Source organism: Solanum tuberosum, unplaced genomic scaffold (genome assembly GCF_000226075.1).
Source record: "Solanum tuberosum cultivar DM 1-3 516 R44 unplaced genomic scaffold, SolTub_3.0 scf00572, whole genome shotgun sequence".
NCBI lineage: Eukaryota > Viridiplantae > Streptophyta > Magnoliopsida > Solanales > Solanaceae > Solanum > Solanum tuberosum.
The window spans coordinates 276,253-282,772 of NW_006239483.1; positions in this window are offsets into that span (position 1 = coordinate 276,253).

Below are 6,520 nucleotides of genomic sequence, written 5' to 3' on the forward strand. Positions count from 1 at the left end.
TTTATGTCTTTTTCTTGATTTTTATATTTTGCCGATGTTTAAGGAAAGGAAATTTTTTATATTTTCCGGGCAGTCACGAAAAAATGTAAAATTTTGATATTTTATTCATATCGACATTCTAAGGTGACTTGTGCGATTCCGAAAAAGATTTGAGGTGTTTTTATGTTTTTTTTCTTGATTTCTATATTTTTCGAACGTTTACGAATTAAATTTTTTGATATTTTTCGACAGTCATGAAAAAATGTGAAATTTGAAATTTTGAAATTTTATTCGTATTGATAGTCTAAGGTGACTGTTGCGATTCGGGAATTTTTTGAGGCGTTTTTATGTCTTTTTATTGATTTTTATATTTTTCGGACGTCTACGAATTAAAAATTTTGATAATTTTTGGTCAACTAGGAAAAAGGAAAAATTTTGATATTTTATTTGTATCGATATTCTAAGGGAACTGGTGCGATTCGTGAAATTTTAGAGGTGTTTTTGTGTCTTTTTCTTGATTTTAAAATTTTTCAGACAAATACGAATTAAAATTTTGATATTTTTCGTGCAGTATCGAAAAAATTTGAAATTTTGGTACTCCATTCAAATCGACATTCTAAGGTGACTGGTGCGATTTGAGAACTTTAGGAGGTGTTTTTATGTCGGTTTCTTGATTTTTATATTTTTCGGATGTTTATGAATTAAAAATTTTGATATTTTTTGGGTAGTCACGAAAAAATGTGAAATTTTGATATTACATTTGTATCGATATTCTAAGATAACTGGTGCGATTCAGGAATTTTTGAGGTGTTTTTATTTCTTTTTCTTGATTTTTATACTTTTCGGACGGTTACGAATTAAACTTTTTGATAATTTTCGGAAAGTCACGAAAAAATGTTAAATTTTGATACTCTATTCGTATCGATATACTAAGATGACTAGTGCGATTTAGGAATTTTTTTTGAGCTGATTTTATGTCTTTTTCTTGATTTTAATATTTTTCGGACGTTTACAAATTAAATTTTTAAATATTTTTTGGGTAGTCACAAAAATATGTGAAATTTAGATACTTTATTAGTATCGATATTCTAAGGTGATTGGTGTGATTCGAGACATTTTTGAGGTATTTCTATGTATTTTTCGTGATTTTTATAATTTTCGGACATTAACGAATTAAAATTTTTGATATTTTTCAGCAGTCACGAAAAATGTGAAATTTTTTGATGTTATTCGTATCGATATTCTAAGGTGACTGGTGCGATTCACGAATTTTTTGAGGTATTTTTATGTCTTTTTCTTGATATTTTTATTTTTTGGACGTTTACAGATTAAATTTTTTTGATATATTTCGGGTAGTCACGAATAATGTGAAATTTTTTTATTCTATTCGTATTGATATTTTAAGGTGACTAGTGCGATTCGAAAATTTTTCGAGGTAATTTATGTATTTTTTCTAATTTTTATATTTATCGGATGTTTACGAATTAAAATTTTTAATATTTTTCGAGCAATCACAAAAAAATGTTAAATTTTGATATTTTACTAGTATCAATATTCTAAGTTGACTGGTGCGATTCAGGAATTTTTTGAGGTGTTTTTATGTGTTTTTCTTTATTGTTATATTTTTCAGATGTTAACGAATTAAAATTTTTGATATTTTTCGAATAGTCATGAAAAATTGTGAAATTTTGATATTTTATCCTTATGGATATTCTAAAGTGACTGGTGCGATACGAGAGTTTTTTGAGGTGTTTTTATGTCTTTTTCTAGATTTTTATATTTTCGGACGTTTACGAATTAAAATGTTTGATATTTTTCGGGGAGCCACGAAAAATGGGAAATTTTTATATTTTATTTGTATTGATATTCTAAGGTAACTGGTGTGAGTCAAGAATTTTTTGATGTGTTTTTATGTCTTTGTCTTGATCTTTATATTTTTCGGATGTTTACGAATTAAAATTTTTGATATTTTTTGAAAAGTCACAAAAAATTGTAAAATTTTGATATTTTATTCGTATCGATATTCTAAGGTTACTGGAGCGATTCGGGAATTTTTTGAGGTGTTTTTATGGCTTTATCTTGATTTTTATATTTTTCGGACGTTTATGAATTAAATTTTTTGATATTTTTTAAAAAAGTCACAAACAAATGTGATTTTTTTAACAATTTTATTCGTATCGATATTCCAATGTGACTGGTGCGATTCGAAAATTATATGAGGTGTATTTATGTCTTTTTGTTGATTTTTATATTTTTGGACGTTGACGAATAAAAATATTTGATAGTTTTCGGGCAGTCACGTAAAAATGTGAAATTTTGATATTTTATTGGTATCGATATTCTAATGTTACTGGTGCTTTCAGAAACTTTTTGAGGTGTATTTATGTCTTTTTGTTGATTTTTCTATTTTATGACGTTTATGAATTAAAATATTAAATATTTTTCGGGCAGTCACGAAAAAAGTGAAATTTTTATATTTTATTCCTAACGATATTCTAAGGTGACTGGTGCAAGTCGAAAAATCATTGAGATGTTTTTATGTCTTTTTCTTGATATTTATATTTTTCGGACGTTTGTGAATTAAAATTTTTGATAATTTTCCGGTAGTCACGAAAAAGTGTAAAATTTTGATAATTTATTTGTATCCATATTCTAAGGTGACTGGTGCAATTCGGAGATTTTTTGAGGTATTTTTATGTCTTTTCCTTGATTTTTATATTTTTCCAATGCTTACGAATTAAAATATTTTATATTATCCCGGCAGTCACGAAAAAATGTAAAATTTTGATATTTTATTCGTATCGATATTCTAAGTGGATTAGTGCGATTCGGATACTTTTTGAGGTGTTTTTATGTCGTTTTCTCGATTTTAATATTTTTCAGACGTTTACGAACTAAATTTTTTGATATTTTTCAGGTGTCACGAAAAATATAAAATTTTGATATTCTATTCGTATCGATATTCTAAGGGGATTGGTGCGATTCGTGAATATTTTTAGGTGTTTTTATATTTTTCTTGATTTTTAAATTTTTTAGACAATTACGAATTTAAATTTTGATATTTTCGAACAGTTAGGAAAAAATTTGAAATTTTGACACATCACACGAGTCGATATTCTAATGTAACTGGTGCGATTCGCGAATTTTTTTAGGTGTTTTTATGACTTTTTCTTATTTTTTTATATTTTTCGGATGTTTAAGAAATAAATTTTTTGATATTTTTCGGACAGTCACGAAAAGATGTGAAATTTTAATATTTTATTCGTATCGATGTTCTAAGGTGACTGGTGCGATTCTAGAATTTTTTAAGAGGTGTTATTATGTCTTTTTCTTGAATTTTATATTTTTTGAATATTTATAAATTAACATTTTTTATATTTTTTGGGAAGTCACAAAAAATGTGACATTTTGATATTTTATTCATATCGATATACTAACTGACTGGTGCGATTCGAGAATTTTTTGAGGTGTTTTTATGTCTTTTTCTTGATCTTTTTATTTTTCAGACGTCTACGAATTAAATTTTTTGATATTTTTTGGGGAACCACGAAAATGAGTAATTTTGATATTCTATTCGTATCGATATTCTAAGGGGATTGGTGCGATTCGTGAATATTTTTAGGTGTTTTTATATTTTTCTTGATTTTTAAATTTTTTAGACAATTACGAATTTAAATTTTGATATTTTCGAACAGTTAGGAAAAAATTTGAAATTTTGACACATCACACGAGTCGATATTCTAATGTAACTGGTGCGATTCGCGAATTTTTTTAGGTGTTTTTATGACTTTTTCTTATTTTTTTATATTTTTCGGATGTTTAAGAAATAAATTTTTTGATATTTTTCGGACAGTCACGAAAAGATGTGAAATTTTAATATTTTATTCGTATCGATGTTCTAAGGTGACTGGTGCGATTCTAGAATTTTTTAAGAGGTGTTATTATGTCTTTTTCTTGAATTTTATATTTTTTGAATATTTATAAATTAACATTTTTTATATTTTTTGGGAAGTCACAAAAAATGTGACATTTTGATATTTTATTCATATCGATATACTAACTGACTGGTGCGATTCGAGAATTTTTTGAGGTGTTTTTATGTCTTTTTATTGATTTTATATTTTTTGGATGTTTACGAATTATTTTTTTATATTTTTTGAGCTATCACAAAAAAATGTGAAATTTTAATACTTTATTCTTATCGATATTCTAAGTTGATTGGTACAATTCGAGAATTTTTTGAAATGTTTTTATGTGTTTTTCTTGATTCTTATATCTTTCAGAGGTTAACAAATTAAAAAAATTGATATTTTTCGGGTAGTCACGAAAAATGTGAAATTTTGATATCTAATTTTTATGGATATTCTGAATTGACTGGTGCGATTCGAGAGTTTTTTGAGGTGTTTTTATGTCTTTTTCTCGAATTTTATAATATCGGACGTTTACACATTAAAATGTTTGATATTTTTCGGGGAGTCACAAAAAATGTGAAATTTTTATATTTTATTTGTATTGATATTCTAAGGTGACTGGTGTGATTCAAGAATTTTTTGATGTGTTTTTATGTATTCTGCTTGATTCTTATATTTTTCAGATGTTTACGAATTAAATTTTTTGATATTTTTCGAAAAGTCTCAAAAAATGTAATATTTTGATATTTTATTCGTATCGATAGTCTAAGGGTACTGGTGCGATTCGAGAATTTTTGAGGTATTTTTATGGCTTTATCTTGATTTTTAAACTTTTCGGACGTTTAAAAATTAAAACTTTTGATATTTTTCAAAAAAGTCACGAACAAATGTGATTTTTTTTACAATTCTATTCGTATCGTTATTCTAATGTGACTGGTGCGATTCGGTATTTATATGAGGTGTATTTATGTCTTTTTGTTGTATTTTTATATTTTTGGACGTTGACGAATTTAATTTTTTGATAGTTTTCAGGCAGTCACGAAAAATTGTGAAATTTTGATAATTCATTCGTATCGATATTCTATTGTGACTGGTGCGATTCGGGAATTTTTTGAGGTGTATTTATGTCTTTTTCTTAATTTCTATATTTTTCGGATGTTTAAGAATTAATGTTTTTGATATTTTTTAGGCAGTCACGAAAAATCTGAAATTTTGAAATTTTATTCGTATTGATAGTCTAAGGTGACTGTTGCGATTCGGGAATTTGTTGAGGCGTTACTATGTATTTTTATTGATATTTATATTTTTCGGATGTCTACGAATTAAAATTTTAGATAATTTTCGGTCAACTACGAAAAAGGAAATTTTTTTATATTTTATTCGTATCGATATTCTAAGGGGACTGGTGCGATTCGTGAATTTTTTGAGGTGTTTTTATGTCTTTTACTTGATTTAAATATTTTTCAGTCAAATACGAATTAAAATTTTGATATTTTTCGTGCAGTAACGAAAAAATTTGAAATTTTGATACTCCATTCGAATCGATATTCTAAGGTGACTGGTGCGATTTGAGAACTTTTTGAGGTGTTTTTATGTCATTTTCTTGATTTTTATATTTGTCGGACGTTAATGAAGTAAAAAAATTGATATTTTTCGGGCAGTCACGAAAAAATGTGAAATTTTGATATTATATTTGTATCGATATTCTAAGATAACTGATGCAATTCGGGAATTTTTTAGGTTTTTTTATTTCTTTTTCTTGATTTTTATACTTTTCTGACGATTATGAATTAAACTTTTTGATAATTTTTTGAAAGTCACGAAAAAATGTGAAATTTTGATATTCTATTCGTATCGATATTCTACGATGACTGGTGCGATTTTGGAAAAAAATTTTGAGGTGATTTTATGTCTTTTTTTTATCTTAATATTTTTCGGACGTTGACGAATTAAATTTTTAAATAATTTTTGGGTAGTCACAAAAAAAGGTTAAATTTAGATACTTTATTCGTATCGATATTCTAAGGTGATTGTTGTGATTTGGGACTCTTTGGAGGTATTTTTCGTGATTTTTATAATTTTTGATATTTTTCAGCAGTCACGAAAAAATGTGAATTTTTTGATTCAATTCATATCGATATTCTAAGGTGACTGGTGCGATTCAGGAATTTTTTGATGTGTTTTTATGTCTTTTTCTTGATTTATATATTTTTTGGACGTTTACGGATTAAATTTTTTTGATATATTTCGGGTAGTCACGAAAAATGTGAAATTTTGTGATTCTATTCGTATCGATATTCTAAGGTGACTGGTGCGATTCGAGAATTTTTTGAGGTGATTTGTGTTTTTTTCTAATTTTTATATTTATCGAATGTTTACGAATTAAAATTTTTGATATTTTTCGAGTAATCACAAAAAAATGTTATATTTTGATACTTTATAATATCGAAATTCTAAGTTAACTGGTACGATTCAGGAATTTTTTGAGGTGTTTTTATGTCTTTTTCTATATTTTTAGTTTTTCGGACGTTTACCAATTAAAATGTTTGATATTTTCGGGGAGCCACGAAAAATGTGAAATTTTTATATATTTTTCGTATTGATATTCTAAGGTGACTGGTGTGATTCAA